At 45.4% G+C, this 21,952-nt stretch overlaps 1 protein-coding gene across 12 annotated transcripts in view; it reads left to right on the top strand.

Annotated features, from left to right (window-relative positions):
• FOXN3 (forkhead box N3) overlaps positions 1-21,952 on the top strand; it is a 390,902-nt gene that overhangs the window by 138,412 nt on the left and 230,538 nt on the right. The window contains exon 1 of one of the 12 annotated variants that reach the window (XM_070249754.1): positions 11,559-11,760. The exons of 10 other annotated variants lie outside the window; for them this stretch is intronic. The gene's annotated coding sequence lies outside the window, so the exon portion shown is untranslated. Of the gene's footprint in view, positions 1-11,558; positions 11,761-21,952 lie in introns of those variants that run through there. One more of the 12 variants, XM_005605396.4, reaches the window with a different exon arrangement.

The raw sequence follows: 21,952 nt of genomic DNA, 5'->3' as shown, positions 1-21,952 counted from the left end.
AGAAAAAAAAAAAGAAAAAAGAAGTGACTTTGAGGGGCCAGCCTTTTGGTGTAGTGGTTGGGTTTGGCATGCTCTGCTTTGGTGGCCCAGGTTTGGGGGTTCAGATCCTGGGCATGGACCTATACCACTCATCAGCCACACTGAGGTGGCGACCCACATACAAAATAGAGGAAGATTGGCACAGATGTTAGCTCAGGGCTAATCCTCCTCAAGCAAAAAAGAGGAAGATTGGCAACAGATGTTAGCTCAGGGCAAATCTTCCTCACCAAAAAAAATGAGAAAAGAAAAAAGAAAAAGGTGACTTTGGCAAAGAGAGAAAAAGAAGTGAGCAGACCTGGGTTCTAGACCCAACTCTTAAACTTGTGGTGAGATCTTGAGTGAGTCAGAGAACCATCCTTAATCTCCTCTGAACAGCAGAGGTGCAGAGATCTCAAGTTCCTGCCTTCTCTGAGGACACTGGGGGACTGTGTGACAGGGCTGGCAGGCCCTGAGCTTTCCCGAGACGCAAGCAGCCAGGCTGCTGAACCCCCAATCCCTGGGCGTTTTGCTCTGCAGGGCTCTGGTCCTCCAGGAATCTGGTGATGGACTCAAATGGGGAGAAGAGTTTCTGTATTAGGCATATGATAATTAAATTAAGGAAGTGCCTCTCACCTAGTAAATAAAAATTAGCCATGATTGACTCAGACTAACTCAGCCAAATGTCACTTCGCCCCAAGAATGCAAATGACGCAGCACCATCGGTTGAGCCTTACCCGGGTGCCAGTCAGGGCGTAAAGAGCATTTTGCAGGCATGTTCCTGGTTGAGGTTCATGACACTCCCTGAGTCAGTACTCATCACCCCCGTTTTACAGGTGGGGACCTTGAGCTCAGAAGGCATGTAACCTGAGCAGGTCGCTCGGGTAGAAGCTGCTGAGATTCAAACCCCAGTCCTTCTGCTCTGAAGCAAAATCTTTAATTTCTGCTCTGCACCGCTTCCACTCCCAGAGGCAAGCTCTACTCTGGCCATAAAAACAGGTGTCTAACACTGGGGGAGTGTATGAGGGTGTCGTCACCCATCAAGTGGCAGCACATTGGGAACCTGAGGAATGCAGAGGCTCACAATGGACAGAATCTTATTTCTGATGAAACCTGATGCGGAGAAAGCTACTCTTCGCTGCCTTTTGGGAGGGATTATAGATGAAGAAATTGGGGTTTGACAGAGAGAAAGAGACAGAATACATCCACCTTCATGCTCCGTATAATAACCTTTCCTCTTGCTTGTGATTTCAAATCAAAGACCAGCTATTACACTTTGTATACTTGTACCCCCCAAAGACTCATAACTTACACCAAGACCTAGCCTTTGTTGTTTGACTTTTTTCCTTGAAATACTTTCCTTGCTAGGTTTCGGCTTTGCTTATTCAGTAGGTATTAAAAGATTAGAAGACATAGAGGGGCCGGCCCAGTGGCACAAAAGTTGGGTTTAGCGCATTCTGCTTTGGCGGCCCAGGGTTCGCTGGTTCAGATCCCGGGTGTGGACCTGCGCACTGCTTGTCGAGCCATGCTGTGTCAGGCATCCCGCATATAAAAAAAGTAGAGGAAGATGGGCACAGATGTTGGCTCAAGGCTGGTCTTCCTCAGCAAAAAGAGGAGGATTGGTGGCAGATGTTAGCTCAGGGCTAATCTTCCTAAAAAAAAAAAAAAAGAAAAAGATTAGAAGACACATAGGAGATACCAGAGACACACAGATAGAAAATTTAAGTTAAAATGAGGATAAAGAATTGTTTCTCTTCCCCGTCAAAAGAATGTTCCAATATAATAGACACTGTTTCCTGTGTTTCAATTCCACTTCCTCCATAGTTCCATTTCTTCTGATTCATCTTATATACCACGGTCAGATTAATCTTTGTAAAATACCACTTTCATGATGTCATCTCCTACCTTTCCTGCAACATTGAACAGCTCCCCATTGTCTAGGCTAAAACCCAAACTTGTGGGTTTGGGATTCAGATCCCTTCATAATCTGTTTCCAGCCATCTCTGCTGTTTTCCTCTGAGTGACCTTTTGCTCTGATGAACCGGTCTATTCCATGGTTCTCTGAAGACGTTCTCGACCTTTCTCACTTTGAGCATTTGTTTTACTGCTCCCTGCGGTAAAGAATAAAGTGGCATATCCTCCCTTCCCTTTTTCTGAAGTCCTACTCATTCTCTCAGGCACTGTTCATATTTTTCCTTTTTTAAAAGAAACAAACAAACATGCCTTGAATATCCCAGCCTGGGGTGACCTGGGTTTCCCTTATCGCATACTATCTTCAGCGGAGTCCCGTGGCACATGGGGCTGTGACTAGCTTAGTGCATTGCATATCACGGGGGCTCAATAAGCACCAAATGAAGACAATATGTACTGTACAGCTGGCTCGAAAGGAACGCTTCCTGTCCTAGCCACAAAATACTGCTCTACCAAGAGAGGACCTCTTACCCTTCAGAAAACGAATAGCCAATTCATCCTGTTGCGCGTTCGAAATGCGAACATTGGGATATTAGCTAATTATTTGTCATGCATTTGCCACCTGTGGCTAAACCTATTTTATGAATGAAATGGAAGCAGAGAGGTGAAAATACTTGTATGAGCTCACGAAGCTGACTGTTGGTACTTGAACCCGAATTTCCTTCTCTTAACTTATTAGACCACTATTCCTTTTAAACCATGAGTCACAGACCTTCAGAAACTTCTGTAAATATTCTGGTTGCTTTTGTCATCCTCTCTTCTTTGCCCTAAAGGGCCAGATAGTAAGTATTTTAGGGTTTTCAGGCTGTACGGTTTCGGTTGGAACCGCTCAACCCAGCCCCTGTGGTGGGAAAGCAGCCACTGGCAATTCATAAACTAATGGGTGTGGCTGTGTGCCAATAAAATTGTATTTACCAAAACAGGCAGCTGACTGGATGTGGCCTGCAGGTTGTTATTTGCTGACTCCCTACTCTAGAAGGTTCCCTCCTCTTTGTTCCTGATGTTGGGTTGGAAAGTCAAGTTAGCCATAAGAAGTTTTCAGTTTGAATACTGAGCAGACCCTGTGGTTGGGTGTATAATGGCTAATGTGTAAATTATGTCCGTGGCGGGGAGACCAGCTGGCGAGGACAAACTTAGGACATTGTGGATGTTCAAGTCATAGACCATGTACCTAACCAGCAGTAGACAGCCAGTCTTCCCATGCATGTGGCCGTTGATCTCAAGGAGACGTGTTGGGGAGACTCTATGGAGAATTCAGGGTACGTGAACCCATGAACTAACCAATCTGGGGGTGTTCTCCACTATTGAAGGGCATAGTTGCATCATCTCCCCACACAGCCAGAATGTTCCATTATGGCCAAAGTCTACTCCTACAATCCGTAGGCTGTCCCATTTCTCACATCTGAATATGGACCCCAAGAAAAGTCATAATTACGACAAATGTGTTAGGAGGAGCTCCCTGGTGGCATGTTCATCCAGAGCAATGAGCAGTTTTTATTGGCGGTAGAGGGCCAGTGATGTGATCCGTCAGAATCGAGGTAATGGTGCATTGTGGGAAAGTGTTACTAGAGATGGCTGATCCCTGTCCCTGGAGAGGAACAGGTAGACTTGGAAAGAAAACCTCTTGAAAACCAACTGTCGTTGTGTTCAGCTCAGCTCCTTCACTCCTGCCTAGGAATGTGAGCATTTTCCAAGGGCAGTGTCCTACAAACCAGGCTGGAATCAGAGGTTTTCGTCATTGAGGACTGGCAAGTTTATCCACTTCTGCTGTTCTGAGAGCGAGTGCTCTTTGCCTTCTTTCAACAGAGACAGGAGACAGCAGGAGATCCCGGACCAGGAACAGAAAAGCTTTTCAGTGGTTTTCAGGGAGTTATGGAAAATATCGGGAAATCCTAATTAATTCCAGGACAGAATTTCGGTGGTTTCTTAAGAGTTTAAACTATAAAGAAAGAAAAGAAGGAAAAGTTTAGTCGTTGGGCTTAGGAGAAAATGGACCAATTTTAGGCAAAGTTCATGTAAATAATGAGCAAATAATTCTTTAAGTTGGCTCTTAACTCTTGTTCTGTTATGGTTCTCTTTATATTTTACATAATAATAGTAAACACTTGTATAGTATTTACTCTGTGCCGCACACCCCTCTAGGTACTTTTGTTGTTGTGTGCCCTCAAGCTGGCTCCGACTCCTGGCGACCCTGTGAATGAGTGATGCCCACAATATCCTGTCCTCAACAGCCCCCCTCAGCTCCTGTAGACTCATGCCTATGGCTTCCTTTATGGAGTCAATCCATCTCCTGTTTGGTCTTCCTCTTTTCCTGCTGCCTTCTACTTTTCTAGGATTATTGCCTTTTCCAAAGAATTCTGCCTTCTCATGACGTGCCCAAGGTTGGACAGCCTCAGTTTTACCTTCAGCGATAGTTGAGGCTTAATTTGCTCTAGGACCCACTTGTTCGTCCGTCTGACAGTCCAGGGTATCCCTACGGCTCTCCTCCAACACCACGCTTCAAATGAATCAATTTTTTCCTGTCAGGCTTCTTCGCCATCCAGCTTTCTGTACACATGTCAATTTATTTCATCCTCCTAGCAGCCCTATCAGGTAGGTCGTCTTGTGTCCCCATTTTACAGGTGAGGACAGGAAGGCACCAAGAGGTGAAATGACCTGCCTCTACCCTCACAGCTTGGCTAGGGCTGCGCGGCCTGTGTGCTTACCCATCCTGCCGCCTGGCCTCTCCTCTTTTAAATGGATGTTGTGGCGGTCGAAAGTACAAGGGTATTCCTTCTAATGGATCCGTCGCTTCCCAGAGCAGACCGATCAATCCCTCATTCAGTGCCTGACTTGGCAAAGATTTCTAATACTTTCCGTCTGTCGGGCAGGACTCTGCCTGTTCAGCTTGCTCAGAAGATAGGGGCGTCCCAGTGCGGCATCATGGCCGACTGCAGTGTGGGGTGAGGTGAAGGACATCTCCCCGTGTGATGTGCGCCTCCCTCTGTGAACTGACTTCGGCCCGGAAGCTGAAGTAAACTGAACTCACGGGACAAGCGGAGCAAATCAGAAAGCCTGTGTCTTAATTTCCGGTGAGAAATGCTACTGCTGCAAGTGGTTCCTGTTGAATGCCGGTGGAAAAGGCAACTGGTCATTGCCCCCCTGTGTCACTGGATGTCGCGGTTGCTGAGACCCCAATCTCAAGGACAGCGTTCATGCTGCCGGTGCGTTGGGTGGGCCTTGGAACAGGTCTCACCTTTGCAGAATCTGTAGGGGCCTCCAGTACCCCGACTCTGCTCTCTGCCCCTTTCAGGAGGACGCTTTGGTTCTTTAGGTATGTTAACACAGTCTACCCTGCAGGCTGAGAACTGGGCGGTCTCTCTCCCTGGGACTTTGCATATCTATACCCCAATCTTGCAGAAGGACCACCCTTTCTGTTGAAGCTGATGGAGACCCTGAGGGTGCTTCAGAGCCCGGTGATTACCAGTGACACTGTTTTAAAGGTGAAGTCAAAGGCCTTTCCTCCCACTGGTTCCTGGGGCTCCTCTTGACTCAGCTACCCACTGCTCCGAGAAGGTAAATCACATACCGCGTTGCAATTTCACCATTTTTAGCATAGAAGGAGTAGTATTGAAGAACAGCGGGTCCGGGGACGGGAGGACAGATCTCAGAGGGTTCAGGTAGTCGGGGAGAAGGGCCTCAGGAGGGACCACGTTCATCAGACACAAAGCACCATGCAGATAATGCAGTTGTTCTGAATTGAGAGGGGAGGGTTTGTCGAGGCTAGGGTGAGACCCTGGGGAGGCAAGCTGGAGCCTCAGCTGTCATTCAGGGCTTCCTTTGCTGCAGTCAGATCCATGCTTCATCCTCTCTCCGTGTGTTCCTCCCTAAACAGTCAGTGTTCAGCCCTTACCAAGTCTTGGACACATGGACCCACTGTCGCCATGATGTCTGTCTTGCTGTAACCTATTCAGCATCACCTGAACTATAAATAACGTCAAAGGAAAGGGCTGGTCACTGACCAAGAGGTTGTGGCCAGAAGGTGACCCACTGCAGAGTCCCACTGTTGTCCAGTGACGAGGGTTGAACCCTCAGCTTTGCAGTAAACTGAAATAGGTCTCTCTCTGCTCCATGGGTGTGAGGTGTCCCCTTCGCCCCCAGCCCTGCTAGGAAGTGTTGCAGCAGCCAGAGGCCAGGAAGGCACACCTACGTCAGAGAAGAGGTGGTCCTTTCCTTTCTTGCCTTTGGTGGGGTGGGCAGGCCCAGAAGCAGAACTGATGAGGCAGGATGGCACCCTGGGCAGGAGCCCTTTAGATCAGACTGTGGGGTTTACTCTCAGGTCTGCCACTTCTTAGCTGGGTACCATGTGGCAGGTCATCTTCGCCTGCTTGAGGCCCTGATCCCTCATCTGAGAAATGGGGATAATAGTACCTGCCTCAAAGAGGTGTTGGCTGACTGAGAGCAGATCGCCTAAGAAAAGCTGTGAGCCTGGCACACAGTAGGCACACACGGGGGGATGTGGGCTTTGTATGGCCTGAAGCCTATTTAGTTTGGGGCCCTCCTTAAGAAAAGGATGTAAAATTACAAATATGAAACCAGGTATATGAGTGAGCATTTATTTCAAATGATGAGGAAAACACACAAAAAATGTTTAAAAAGCTGACATCCCAAACATCACAAAATCCAAAAAAAAAGCATAATATTATTAGTTTTTTCACAGATGTCTGCATTACTTTTTTTCCTACATTTTTTGCGCCGTGTACTCTTTGATCATTTCTTCATGTGACAATGATTTTGGAATGCCATTTTCTCTTGAGAGAATGCAAGATAATTCATTCTTCTAGCATGGTTGGTTGGAATTTGTTTTTTATTATTGATAGTTTAGAAAACAAGGTTTTTAGCTTCACAAGTGGTTGTGGGTAATGTCATGTAAATTTTTAGGATTATCATCAAATTTGAGGAAGCTACTCTCAAGATTCTTTCGTATATGAGCTATAAGGTTTCAGGGCATTTTAAGTTTTTTTGTGCAGTGACTAATCTGGAATACTGAAGATGCTCATTCAACACATTTCTGGGTTCTTTCCCAGGGCTGTGGAAGGGGCCTGTGCGAGTGAGGGGGTCTTGAGGCTTAAGCTTCCGTATTTCATGGTAAATCTTCTTGTGAGTACCCAATAAGTGTTAACTAGATCATATTTTATTATTGTATTTATTTACTTATTTGCTGAGGAAGATTTGCCCCAAGCTCACATCTGTGCCAGTCTTTTTCTGTTTTGCCTGTGGGTCGCCACCAGAGCATGGCCACCAACGAATGGTGTAGGTCCGCACCTGGGAAGTGAACCTAGGCCACCAAAGGAGAGTGCACTGGACTTAACCACTAGGCCATGGGGCCGGCCCCTATTATATTTATCGACACTCATCTTTTTCATTTTATAGTTTTAGAATTACTAAAGAATGTATTCTCATTGACACTAAATATAGTTAAATTTGTGCAACAGTCATTCATTCAGTATCATTTGTTAACTGTCTACTTTGATCAACCTACCTGACATTAATTGTTGGGAGCATTCAATGCCATAAAGCAGATAAAACACAGCTCTGTTTTCCTGTAGTAACTACTCAATAAACTTAGCCATTATGACTATCATCACCTGTCCAGCAGCACCCAATCTGGTGCTGGACATTTGGGGACAATGAGCTGCGACATTGTCCCTCCAGGCGGTAGGAATGGGTCCAACTGCGGGTCAAACTCTGAAACCTAAGGGGGAGTCATCTTTTGTCTCAAGTCCTAAATAGAGCTGTCATCCCCCATTAACCATGAATTCTCTGCAGTTAATCTCCATTCATGAATTTTCCATTCATCAGTAATACTCTATTAATATGGCCACATGTATACATTAAGCCATACTTCTGAAGTGCTCAATGATAACATTAAATTCTATGCTTTTCTCCCAGATCTTTTTTTTCTCTTTGATGAGGAAGATTGGCCCTGAGCTAACATCTGTTGCCAATCTTCCTGTTTTCGCTTGAAGAGGATTGTCGCTGAGCTAATATCTGTGCCAGTCTTCCTCCATTTTGTATGTGGGATGCTGCCAGGGCATGGCTTGATGAGCGATGTGTAGGTCCGTGCCTGGGATCGCAACCTGTGAACCCCAGGCCGCCAAAGTGGAGCATGGGAACTTAACCACTAGGCCACAGGGCCAGCCCCCAGATCTTTCTCTTTTTATCAAGTCTAGCCACTAAGTTTGTCAAAATATGATTTTCTCTGTTTTGTAATGTTGAAGACTCTACTATGGCAGAAACACCCGTGGACAGGGAGTCAAGAAATTGGATCTGCCACCAAGTCTGTGTGGGTATCTGTTGGGATGCTTATGGTTATAAATGACAGAAAAGCCAACTCACAGTGTCTAAACAACAGAGGAAATGAGTTGGCTCCTGCACTCACTCCTAGTGGTCCTGCCATTCAACAGCGGTCCAGCGCCTCTGGAGCTGATGCTGGTCAGTCCCACCTACGCCACAAGGCTGAGAAACTTGGGGTGTTGTTGGGAAGGGAAAGCAGAAAAATAGACACTGGAGAGGAAACTACCGCTGTGTATTCTGACACATGGCCCTAAGTCACTTCACTTCTATGGGTCTCTGTTGCCTCATTAAACCGGAGGCTTGTCTGACACCATTAGTAAAGTCCTTCCTAAATGGTAACCTTTAAGATTTTATTTTCTTTTTACATTAGTTGGCTTTTGTAATAAAGAAACAAACCTTTTCTGGCCAGAATGTAAAGCTAAGAATGTAATTAGTAAGCAAATAGCTCTGTTTAGATTAAATGATAAGTCAGGGCGGTCAGCCTTAGTAACTTTCTTCCTCCCCATGAGTTGTAGATTGTGATCTACAAAAATGAGCAATGGGGGATGTGAGGGAGAAGCCCTGGAAAGCCGCGTGTAACTCCTGCTCTGACTTAGTATGCGTATCTTTGGCGCAGCAAATGTAACTTGGTCGTTCACTCACCGGAGATCCGGGAAGGTCTGGGTAGGGCTTATTTTTCTTCCCATAACCATTGGTGGCTTTGCTGTGATGCTGGTATCACAAAGAAGCTGAGAGAGGTTTGATCTGGATTCAGAGGGAGCTGGTGTTGGCAGAAGCCAGAGAGTGACTCTAAATGGCAGTGGAATCAGCTCCCTGTGGATAGCTGAGGGTTTCTCAAGAATGAAACCACAGACCTCAGCTTTCTACTTCACCCACTTTTTACGGAGCCTTTGGCTAGTCTTGAGACGAGATTCCAGTCGTGGCACCAGGAAAGCTTTCAAGGAAGCATCTGGGTGTGGTTCATGAGGGAATGAACTCCGCGGCCTTGGTACCAAATCTTTTTGGGAGTGCCATGGATGTGAAGATGACATGGGTGCTGGAGGTGTCATTGAGCTAGAGGAGCATATCTCCCGTCCATCTCCAGGGTGCAGGGCTGTGTGAGGACTCCGGAGGACCTGTGGGTCATTGGGCTGCCTTCGTAGGGGAGTTTTACCTTCCTGTCCAGGCTCTATGGGGAGAAAGTTAATCTGGTTAGTAGTACAGTCAGTATATTTTCCTTGTGGCTGGCTAATTTTTGAACATACTTATGGAGTTCCCAAAGGTGGATCTGTGTCTTGATCTAATTCTCTGAAATATAGCTTTTGGAAAATAGTTCTCGTGTGGTTGTCATTGGTATTTCTAAACTGGCAGACAATACCACATAACTTTGTGTGTGAAGTACAAGAGAAATAGTTCTAAAATGGTTTCTAGTCACGTGTCTGTGCTTTGCAATCAATCCCTGTGGTTGTAGAATACTGAAAAAAGGTTCGTGTGTTGGATTGGGGGAGGGGAGGGTAAGGATTAGAGAGAGAGTAAGTTACAGCACCAGTTGCCTAATGGGCACCTTCACTGTTTCTTGTTCCTTCTGAGAGTCCAGAGGGGAGATGGAGTTTCAGGCCTGGCCTCTGGAGTTGTCAACTGCCTTGAGTTTTTTTTTTTCCTTTTTGAGGAAGATCAGCCCTGAGCTAACATCTCCTGCCAATCCTCCTCTTTTTGCTGAGTAAGACTGGCCCTGAGCTAACGTCCGTGCCCATCTTCCTCTACTTTGTATGTGGGATGCCTGCCACAGCATGGCTTGCCAAGCGGTGCCATGTCTGCACCCAGGATCCGAACCGGCAAACCCTGGGCCACCAAAGCGGAATGTGCGTACTTAACCGCTGTGCCACTGGGCCGGCCCGTCTTGAGTTTTTTTAGTCAAAATCTTTGTGTTTTATGATTCAGAGAGGAGCACAGTGTTGTTGTGTGACCACTGCCCTGGGCCTTTTGGTATTTTTGTGGATATGTCTGTCCATTCCGTGAATGATGTCCTTTTCCACGGGAGCATCAGGAGCCCAGCCTCTGAGAGTAGAAAACATGTCTGTGTTTAGGGGCCCACTTGAAAAATGCTATGCAAAAACCAAACCAAACAAACCCAAAAAACTCCAACGAAGAAGCCCAAGAGGTCAATTGCAGGCAGCAAGTAACATTCCGTGATCTTGGAAATGAGATCTTGGCTAGTATAAATCGATAGGAGAGTGTAGCCATTAAGAGGGAGGGCTCTGCAGGCCAAAAGACTAGGAGTTGGAACTTGTATTTCATCTCTTAGCGCCAATTATTGACCATTGGCAAGTGATGTAACTTCCTTAAGCCTCGGTGTCCTTATCCATAGAGGAGGATGACAGCTCCCACCTCGGAAGGGTGGTGGAAGGATGAAATAAATAATGCAGGTAAAGCTCTTGGTGCGGTGTCTGGCCTGTAGGAAGCCTTGGAGAGCTCTGGTTGTTGTGTGTGTTTTATAATTCTCTGGATGGCAGTAATTGGGTCCTTGGTCTTCCTTGTTTTGGCTGTTGTTGTTTAGATGTCTTGAACATCTTCGGGCAAAATTGACACTACCCTTGGTCCCCTTCGGGAAAATTAGGAGTAAGGTGGTGTTGGGCTGGTCTCTGGACCAGCCAGGTTTAGTAACAATGAAAGAAGAGGTGAGCTGTGTCTGTCAGACATGTTACTAGGGAAGCCCTGACATGTGGCTCGGTTTCAAAGCAATATGTTGCCCACCCCCTTCTGCAGGGAGGCGACAAGAATCTGGTTAGTGGAGAGTTGGAGAGCGGCTGAGACATCAACGGGATGCCCTTTTAGACTTTTCCATGTCTTTGGTTGGAGTTGGGTTTTCACACGTGGTTTGATTAAAAACAACAACAAAACTGCAAGAACCCTTGCACAGAGGACTGAAAGAATGGCTTCTTACTAGATACAGAAACTTGAATAAAAAACCATACTGAACATGTGAAGTTTGCTGTCGGCAGGTGGCAAAGGACTTTGCTATAAATATTGTAGGACCCCTCTTTCTCTACTTAAAAGAAACTTGCTTTGCAGTTCAGACAACAGATATGGCTGGACAGCCGTTAGTTCATGGGTAAGAAACTGAAAACAACGTGAACGCTTTTCCTTAAATGGAGATGGAGGTTGGCCCTGGCTCAGGTTGAAGTTAACGCCCGGTCTTCATTTGCCTTCCGTGCGTTATTTCTCATACGTTATGCAAGATTCCCTGGCCCGTGACCATTCATTTTTTCCTGTCATTTCGAGGTGTGTTCGGGGCACAGCTCAGCTTCAGACCTTTCTGCTTTCACTTTTGGTTAGTCAGAACTGCATCTGGCGGTGTTTGAATATGAGTGCTTTCTGTGGCTTTTCTGTGGCTCCTTTTCAAAGTATTCAAAGCAGTTTAAAAATACATAATGTTCAGCGATCTGACCAAGAGCTAATGTAAGTACTTATTTGGGGACTACTTTAAAGAAAAAAAAACAACTATTAGACAGATTTGAAACTCTTAACTCTTACTATGTCTTGGAAATAGATACTAAGATTAAAAAAAGGTTTGAAAAACACGAGACCACTTCCACACTCACAGTGCTTGTAGTAGTGACAGGAGTAGCAAGTAGCACGGTTTATAAAAACAGAAGAGCTAAAATTCTTTATTTAATATTAAACAGGAAACTGAAAGTAGTCTGTAGCATGTGGTGGGTTTTCAGCAAACCTGCTGCTGGGTTTATCTGTGCTGAAAAGCCTAAAAGAGACGTTTTTCTTTTTATTCTCTTAAGATTGTGAGTTTCCATGAAAATTGTAACCAAAACATGACCGTTGGAAGCAGGTTCTGTATTGTAAGGTTTTGAAGCAACTCGTTTTCACTAGAACCAAAGGAAATTTGGAAGCAAATTGAAAACCTCTCTAAGAGTGGAAAATGCTTTGCACTTCTCTTTCGCCTTTGTGCCTGGCTGTCACTCACCAAACATGTGCATATGAATATTCTTTCTGAAGACCTGGGCTTCATTTTAAGGTCAGCCTTCAATTTCTAGAGAATATAATTTGCTGCTATTTTTAGAGCGTCATGATTGCTCGTAATAACTAATGGAAAAAACTCAACAGAGAAATAAATGTGTAACAGCTGTGTCTGCTTAAACTTGATTAAAGGCAGTAAAAAAAAGTAAACAGAAGAATGAATGTGACAATATAGGGGGAGAGACAAGCATCCCTCTCATTGTGTAAAGTTTTACAGACAGAACTTGTTCTCCTTTGGAGGCCGGCGGTGTCTATGTTTAAAGTTTACTTTGCTGTTTGCCTTGAGTGGGATCAGTGTTGTAGTGAATAATTTATAGCCAGCATGAATGAGCTCATTAGTCACCTTTTCAGACTTTAAATGAGTTTTGTGGTTGTCATTACTCGAGCCTTCTGTTCAGCCGCCGAGCAAAATGACAGTTTGGCAGTTGGTGCCTTGTTGTCGGGCAGCCTGCTCCCCTTCAGGTCTGCGTTGCTTTTGTATTTCACTGAAACCTTCCCTTTCTGTCCCCGTGCTGGTCCAGGGACTCTCACATTTCAGATGCCTTTTGCACCCCAAGTTTCAATGAGAAGTTTTTTCGGGGATTTAAAAAAAAATCTTTCACTTGCGTCTGCCAGAAAGAATGAAGGGGATGGAGGGAGCTTTTTCCAGCCGCTGCTTTGTGCGTGGTTTGATGTTTACGTTACTCACCAGGCGCGGGGAGTCCGCGGTTGACTGGCTGAGCCAGGCTCTCACAGGGAGGCAGGGATGTCAGGCAAGGGGATGTCATTGGAGTTGGGAGGGAGAAGGATGTTTCGTAGTAGGTTTGCGTTGTTACAGTCCCGAACTCCAATATGACGTTGGGTGTGTGTGGATGAAGAAACTTACTCCATCAAATCTGCCGGGCCAGATTTCCAGGGCCAAAGAAAATCACATTTTTTCCTATAGAGGGGTTGACAAGATGACCTTTCAGGATCCCAGCCAACTCTAGGGACCAGCTCATTGGGAATGGCCATTACTTCTTCCCCATCTCTACGTCTTCCCAGTCCAAATCATTAAGAGAAAGCAAACTGTTGCAGCTGCCTCCTCACCGTGCCTTTGGAGGCTTGCCTGGAGGCTGGTATGTGGGGAAGATGAGCTCGGGCATGCCAGTAGCAGGTGGGATTTCTTTGGAACGGATGTCATGAGGTTCAACTCTCCCTTTGAACCTGGCCAGGGCAGCCTCCGGAGAGCTGTGACATCCACTCTCTGGGACTGGACTCCATCCGGAAGTCCAGGACACTGTGGCATGCCCACCTTGGCCCTCGGCTAACCTCTGCTGGCACTCAGGATGCATGGATACTTGCCCGGGTGCCTCAGCCAACCAAATGGACCCCTGTTCTGAGGTCTCTTTGACGTTTGCTATGAGCAACAGGCACTAATGGCTGCCGTCACCAACGTGGGCAGCACCCCCTTCCGGGGTTCCATATTGTTAGACAGCTGGCCTAGCACCGTATGCGGCATGTACGAAAGATGCTCAATATTCCTCTCTGGAAGAAATGCCAACTTAAAAAGGATGCCTGGTTGTTTGAGGGCCAAATTTTTGAAGCCAGTCAGAGTCACATGTCTGGGGACAGAGAAATGAGGTGTTGTTGATTGCACCCACAGAAAGACAGCGGTCTGTTTGGCTACTTCCTTTCCACCCACTACCGCTTAGGAAATTGAGCATTCACGGGCACTCATGCCTCACAATTTATGGGTACAATTTGCTTGCATCCAAATCACAATACCTGTATTAAAGGCACAAGAGATGCTACTTTTGGACGGAGTAGGGTTTCAAAGCAGAGGGGATTGGCGAACTGCATTCTCCAAGAGAGAGGAAGAGACTTTAGGTTTGGCTGTTGTAATAAGTTGAATAAGTTGCTAATCTCTGAAAAAGAACTTCGTGCAGCAGGGAAATACGTTGGTAATATTTTCATCTATGTACTGTTTCCCAGAGAGTTCATCAAATTCGGAGATTTTACTGTGTTTTTCAAAGACCATCTTAAAGAGAAGGGTTGATTGTTTTCTTTCACATCCCTCTGAAAAAGTAAAATGAGGAAAGCTATTTCTTGGCATGGTTAAGACTTTGGCAGACTTAGCCACTGAAACCCACGAGACTGTAGTACTTGGTGTACTCGCCGAAGAGAGGAAAACAATAAAAGCTCTTAAAAACTTCGGAGGAGGAAAAGGTTGATGATGCTACTTGCCTTTGACTAATCTGTGTAGTTAGTAGATACCAGCTTGAGAGAGGGGTAAATAGGAGCAGTTGTTTTTTCTGTTGAGTGATCAATATTTTTGATTTCCACTGTGCCACGTGCTGTGGGCAGAAGAGAGGTATAAGCAGGGTCCTTGACACTAAAGGCACTTACGTCTGTTTCATGCTCAGTATCGAGTTGACATGCTTTGTTACAAAGGTACGCCACACCATATTGATTATGACATAGAGGCTGAACTTTGGTTTTTTGTAAGTAGTGCCTTTTCATTCAGTTTGAAAGTCCCTTTTTCCTTCCTCCTCCTTTATTTCTTGACCACGATTTTTCCTCTCTTGAACTCCACCACTCCTTTCCTTCATGTCCTTGACCCCCAAGAGTTTCTCTGAGAAGCAGCCAGATGCTCTGGATTGAGCTGAAGTTTCCTTTGGTTCCTACCTGGAGCATGCCTCCAAACTCTGGAGCCAGACTGTGTGGGTTCAAATCCTAGCCCCATCGCACCATCTGTGTGACCTTGGGCAAGTAGTTAAACCTCTCTGTCACTTGCGTTCCTCATTTATAAGATGGGCATCATAATAGTCCCTACTTCACATGGTTCATGTGAGGCTGAAATGAGTGAATATTTGCAAAGCCTTGGAACCCTATCTGGCACTGAATAAGTGCTATGTAAGTGTTTGTTAAATACAGTTGATCATTATTCACGGATTCTGTATTTGTGAATTTGCTTACTTGCTAAAATTTATTTGTAACCCCCAAATCAATACTTGTGGTGCTTTTCTGGTCATTTGGGGACATGTACAGAGTGGCCAAAAATTTGAGTTGCCCAGTGCACACGTTGCCAGCTCAGATCTAACAAAGCAGTGCTCTGCCTTCTTGTTTCAGCTCTCATGCTGTAAGTGGCTTTTTCGTGGTCTATTTAGTCCCATGTTTCTTGTGCTTTTGTTGGTGAGTTTGCTGTTTAAAATCTCCCCTAATTGTAGTGCTGAAGTATTGTTTAGTGTTCCCCAGCACAAGAAGGCTGTGATTGCCTTGTGGAGAAAATACGTGTTAGATAAGCTTTGTTCAGACATGAGTTGTAGTGCTGTTGGCTGTCAGTTCAATGTTAATGAGTCAACCATGTAAATCAATACGATGTCTTTAAATGGAAACATAGATAAAATAAGGTTATGCACTGATCAGTGAACAAAAATGTTGTGACCAGCAGCTCTCAGGAACCTAACCCTGTATTTCCCCTAGGAGCAATGAGTCAGTATTTGCTAATTCAGCGTTTGTGGAGACTTTCTAGAACATAACGACTGTGAATAATGAGAATCAACTTAGCTAAGTGGAATCCAAGAACTCAGAGTGGCAGCCTCCTTTAGGGCAAGCTCCGGACTCCTGGGGGGGTCTCCCTGGTGGGGCAGGAGAAGCAGAAGTAGTTCTGGCCCTGTGGAGTGCCTCAGCTGGGCAGAGATTTCCTGTCAGAGTTGAAAAAAATTCCAATGTAACCACATCTGGTCTTTTATAAGTGTAAGTTGTTACAGAAGATCAATCTGGAAATAGAGAGCAAATGTTCCCAGTCCCCTACAAATTCTTAATTCAAGAGTATTTTTCCCTCATCTTTGAGCCTACATCAGAGTTTGTAGAGAAAGTTTGATACTCAAAACCTATACACTGAAAGCCTTCATACAACCAGACAGTAGACCCCATCACGCAGGGTGTCATGTCTCTTATACTTAGCAATTCTCCTGTTTGCTCCGAGTACCAGCCTTTTCAGAAAGGGATCATTTTGTCCCTGCTGATTGAAAAGATCACAAAATACTTCAATTTGGTGAAAAGCATTGACAACATATTTATTTTCCCCCAAGCTCTTACTTTGTGAAATGTTTGTGAAATTGTTTCGCACATACAGTACATGAGAATGCAAAAGTGATTCAGAGAACAGAAAGCTTCCCTTAAACCAGTGGAAAATGCAAATGGCAGAGAACAGAGGGAACAGGGGGCCACAGTGGCCCGTATAATATAATAACATGCCTCTAGCCTCTTATTTCGGCAATTTCCAAGTTTTCACAATTTTAAACAATGTCCCAGCAAACACCCTCCTAAATACATTGTTGTGTATTTCAGTGCATTCATTCAATACATATTGATTGAGTGTCTTCTGTGTGTCAGCCACTGGAGTAACTAACTGCTAGTGTATGTTGCTGGTTTTATGGAGCTTATTGCCTCCTGGGGGTAGGCGGTCTGGTGGGGAAGTTCACTGTCTTGTTACGGTATCTCCCTGGGATAAATTACCAGAAGTTGGAAATTTAGGGTCAATGGCTATGCTCACTTAAGTTTTAATTCATTTCTTCAGACAGCCCTCTTGAATAGATGTACCAAGACACCCACACCAACATTGGTATGGTTATTCTTTTCAAGTCTGTGCCAATCTGATAGATGAAATGAGATCTCACAGTTGCTTTAATTTGCATTTCTTTGTTTTTGCTGAGGTTGAGCATCTTTCCATGAATATATTACTATTTTTGTTTCTCCCTTTGTGAATTTGCCCCTTTTCTCATTAGGGTGATAATTTTTTTTCCTCATTGAGTTGTAAGGACTATAAATTTAAAATATTAACCCTTTTTCATATGTATGGCAAATATTTCCTCGTTTTTTGTTTGTCTTCTAATTTGATTTATGACCTCTGGTACTACATACAAATTTTAAATTGTTATGCAGTCAAATATGTCAATATTTTCCTTGTGATTTATTTACTTAAAGAAAATAGTTCTATGTGCCGGGGCACCATTGTATGTTTTGTACAAATATTATTTAATTTCATCTTCATTACCACCCTGTAAAGTGAGTATTGCTGTTATTCTCCCTTGCTCCCTCTTTTTTTTAGATGAGAAAACTAGGTAGAGAGAAAGAAGTTAAGTACCGTGAGTAAGGGTACCAGGCTAGTAGGTGGTAAAGTTCTAGAACATGAACCTAGTCCCAGGTTCTAATGCTAGGCAGTGTGCTCCACCACCTCTGGCCTTGGTATCAGGCTGTGTGTGTGTGTATTTGCAGTTGCTTCATAAATGGTCGCTGAGTCTCCCCCATCCTTGAAGGCAAGTGCCATGTCTTTTATTTCTTCCAGTTCCTTCCCAGTGCCTTCCACACAGTACTGAGCATAGGGTAGCAAGATGCTTAATAAATACTTATGGACTGAATGAATTGACTAAATTTGGATTCTGGATCATCAGCTCACACTTTGTTTATATTCAAGGAGGAGCTGACAGGTTCTGTATTTCCATTTTGCCTCCAGCAGGAGACTTGATAAGCTCAGGTTTGGCCAGGGCACCTGCGCTAAGGAACTTCACTCCACCAGTTCAGCTGCACTTTCTCTTACCACGCACTCCTTCTTCCTTCCTGAAATAAGCCTCAGGCTCTATTCCCTGCTGGAGAAATTCTAATAAGCCTTTTCCCAGGCTCCACCCTTCAGAACCTGTCACGTAAACACCAAGAATGTGCGAGAGGAAAACCCCTAGAGAGGACAACCCGGAAAGCCCAAAGGATGCATGGGCAAGCCTTGAAACTCACTAGGAGGTGGAGGGTCTTCCAGCCAAGGTGCTGGGTCTCTCTCTCCTGCGCACAGAAGGGAAGGAAGTGAAGAGCTTTTTTACCATTACAAACAGCATTCTCAATACGTCATCTCAAAGAGACTCTTAGTCAACCCACGGTTAAGGAGTGATCTTTGACCATAATCTCTCCCTCTCTTCTCATTCAATCATTGGACACATCCTCTTGGTTCTTCCTTTGAAGGCTCTCGTGCATTCGTTTTTTTCCAGCCTTACTGGCTGTTCTCTAACTCAGTGGGTCTCAAAGTCTGGTCCCTGGACCAGCAGTAGCTGGGAGCAGCATCACCTGGGCGCTTGTTAGAGATGTGAATTCTCAGGCCCCAGCCCAGAGCTACTGAATCGGAAATTCTGGGGGTGGGCCCCGGCAAACTGTGTTTTAGCAAGCCCTACAGGTAATTCTGATGTACGCTAAAGCTTGAGAACCACCACTCTGATGGACCCCTCCCTTTATCATTAGAACACTATAAGTGTAATGGGTGCTCACTGGAGAGAATTTAGAGAAATATGAAAGAGGCAGACAAAAAAATTACCCCATAACTCTACTACTCAGAGAGAACCATTATTTTAATATTTTAGCATATTTTTCTAATTTTAAAAACCACATTAAAAAAATAATCATCTTTATTCCTTTTTGTATAGATTACTGCAATGCTTTCTGAGTGATTCTGCCTGCTTCGGGTTTTCCATTTTCTCCTTTCCTTTCCCAAAATTCATCTTAGGTCCAAGATCCCATTCTTCTTCTTCTTCTTCTTTTTTTTTTTTGGAGGAAGATTAGCCCTGAGCTAACATCTGTCACCAATCCTCCTCTTTTTGCTGAAGAAGACTGGCCCTGAGCTAACATCCGTGCCCATCTTCCTCTACTTTATACGTGGGACGCCTACCACAGCGTGGCTTGCCAAGTGGCGCCATGTCCACACCTGGGATCCGAACCGGTGAACCCTGGGCCACTAAAGCGGAATGTGTCCACTTAACCGCTGCGCCACCAGGCCGGCCCCCTATTCTTTTTTTTTAAGTGAGATATATTTGACATACAATATTGTATGTAAGTTTAGGGTGTACAATGGCATGGATTTGATACATTTATATTGCAATATGATTGCCATTCAGCGTTAGCTGTACCTCCATGGTGTCACATAACTATCATTTCTTCTAGTGTTGGGAACAATCAAGATCTAGTCACTTAGCAAGCTTAATGTTTATAATACATTCTTACTGTCTATAATGACTGTACTGTGTATTAGGTCTCCAGGACTTATTTATCTACTAGTTGTAAGCCATTCTTTTTAAGCATATTTCTGATAGCGCAACTTTTGGACTCAAAAATATTCAGTGAGTTCCTCTTGGCCTCTGAATTAGTGCATATAAACTGTTCATCTTAGCACTCAAGAAGTTTTGTGATATGATGTTTCCCCTCTTATCCACTAAATCCACTCATATGTATGCTTCCTAAGGAAGAGAAACCTTGTGTCTCTGGCACCTGACACAATACCATGTGCTTGGCAGGCACTCAGTAAATATTTGTTCAATGAGTGAATGCATCTTCTAGTACCATCAAGTCACGTTTGCTAGATCTCCATGTGCCATTCATTTCTGCTACCTGGAACAGCAGTTGGTGCTATGGAGCTTTCTCACAAGGCACATGCCTGGGACCCATCCTAGGAGATGCTGATCCCTTCGGCATGGCTTCCTGGGTATCCCTAGTTGAGAAGCTCAGGTCTAGAATACCCCTTCCACATTCCACAGGTCAAAAACCCACCCGTCTTTATTAGATATCTTCCTTCCACAGTCATCTCCCCTCCCCTCCGGAGTCCTCTTGTTCCAGATGGTTTCACCATGCCTCCTGCCTTAGCTGTTAGGAGGGGGTGGGCAGAAGGGAGAAGTAACGTGACTCAGGCTAAGTCAATCAGATTATTTCACTGAGAATCTGAACTATGTGGTGGAAGACTGAGGCGCTCTGAAGGTGGTGGGTGCTGCAAGTCAGAAGGTCCTTTGGACTTGGTGCTGGCAGCCATGGGTGTGGTTGTAAGCGAGCAGAGGAAGCTTACCTGTAGGGAAAAGAGTGGGACAGATAAATAGAGGGAAGTAGGAAAGACAACATGGTCTCAGAGGGAAAGAAAGGGATGGAGAGAAAAACTGTCTGATGACTCGTTGGTTCCGTGCAGCCCAGCTCTGCTGCCTGCCCCGGGCTGACTGGAGTTCCCTCTTAGGTATCACTGGAGTCAGTCTGAAGGATCCCTGAGCAGGAGACCATCTTTCCAGGCCTGCTTCAGATTCCACCTCACATTTGAAAGTCCCTCAGGTCTTCCACCTGCAGTGCTCTCTCATGGCTCATCTGTTCAATTGTTACTGCTTCCGGGGGATCACAGGGCTTTCGCTGAACAATCCCATAAATATATGCCAGCCCTGGTGGTCTAATGGTTAAGATTTGGCGTTCTCACCACTGCGGCCTGAGTTTGTTTCCTGGTCAGGTGAACCACACTACCCATGTGTCAGTTGTCATACTGTGGCAGCTGTGTGTCGCTGGGATACTGAAAGCCATGCCACTGGGATCTCAAATACCAGCAGGGTCACCCATGGTGGGCAGGTTTCAGCGGAGCTTCTGGGAAGAAGGACCTGGCCACCCACTTCTGAGAAAACTGGCTGTGATGAATGGCAGCAGAGCACTGTCTGATATAGCTCCGGAAGGTGATGGGAAGGTGCGAAAACACCGGGCAGGGTTCTGCTCTGCTGTCCACAGGGTTGCTAGGAGTAGGGGTCAACTCGAGGGCACTAACAAAAATCCCATAAATAATCACGTCGTTCAAATAAGCAGTGATGGAGGGAGAGGGTCGAATGTTCCAGGGCAGGGAAGCGTGTTGAAGAAAGCACCGAACATCAAGGGGAGGGCCATTCCTCCCCACGGAGGAGGAGCCTCAGGTCCCACACAGGTCCTGCTGTTCCCAGCTACTAATGTGCTCTCCCGCTCACGCCCAGATGGGGCTACGGAATGGTCCCATCAAGCCCCCAGTCATGAAATAAGTGTTGCCCAAAGTGAGTTCTAGGGTACATGTAGGATTCTGCTGTCAAACAGGTTTGTAAAACAATGGTTTAAACTTCTCAGGGTCTAAGGCATAAAAGTACTTTTTGAAAGTTCCAGCGAGGAATGGAGAATGAGGTTGTTCCTAAATGAATTTGGCCCCTGCACCCTTTTGTCGGGGAGCATGTCCCAGAGCCGGGGGTCTAGGTGGAAGCCACACTAACCCTTCCTCTGCTTTCAGCGAAGGTCTGGATCCCCCATTGCAAGCACACAGACAGACAAGCAGATGTGTCCTCTGCTCTCCACATCAGGCAGGGCTGGTCCACCACTTCCTCTTCAGGCTGACACCTTCTCACGTCTCTTGCCACATTTGTAATGAGACAGAAATTCAGAAATACGCTTGAGAATAGAGGAAACCAAAAACATGCAGAGGGCAAGAGAGGTGAGCTAATGAAAGGCCCCTTTCTCTACTCGCTGCTTATGGCTTCTCCTGGCCCAAGGCTCGCTCTGTCTAAGGTTTGGTTCTCCAAGGATGGCTGGTTCAGACACTAGAGCTCAACAGCTTGCACTGGGAGTCTTAAGAATGATGTTTTCCATGTGCAATAACCTTTGGCTCCCACCCCCTCATTCTGAACTCTGAGGAGGAAGGAAAGCACCCGGTGAAAATAACCTGCCACCTCTACTTTGTGTTAAGAGATTTCTAGCTATGGTGTGAATGTGGTTGGGGACTGGGAGGGCTGGGAGCTGGTGATGGAAGGGGAGTGTCTCTTTCTCTCCCTGCCAGTAAGGGGCTGGGACAAAGGTCTTTGGC

This window comes from Equus caballus, chromosome 24, assembly GCF_041296265.1.
Source record: "Equus caballus isolate H_3958 breed thoroughbred chromosome 24, TB-T2T, whole genome shotgun sequence".
NCBI classification, from domain to species: Eukaryota; Metazoa; Chordata; class Mammalia; order Perissodactyla; family Equidae; genus Equus; species Equus caballus.
The sequence above is the reverse complement of the archived record's forward strand: the minus strand, read 5'-3'. Positions and strand labels throughout refer to the sequence as shown.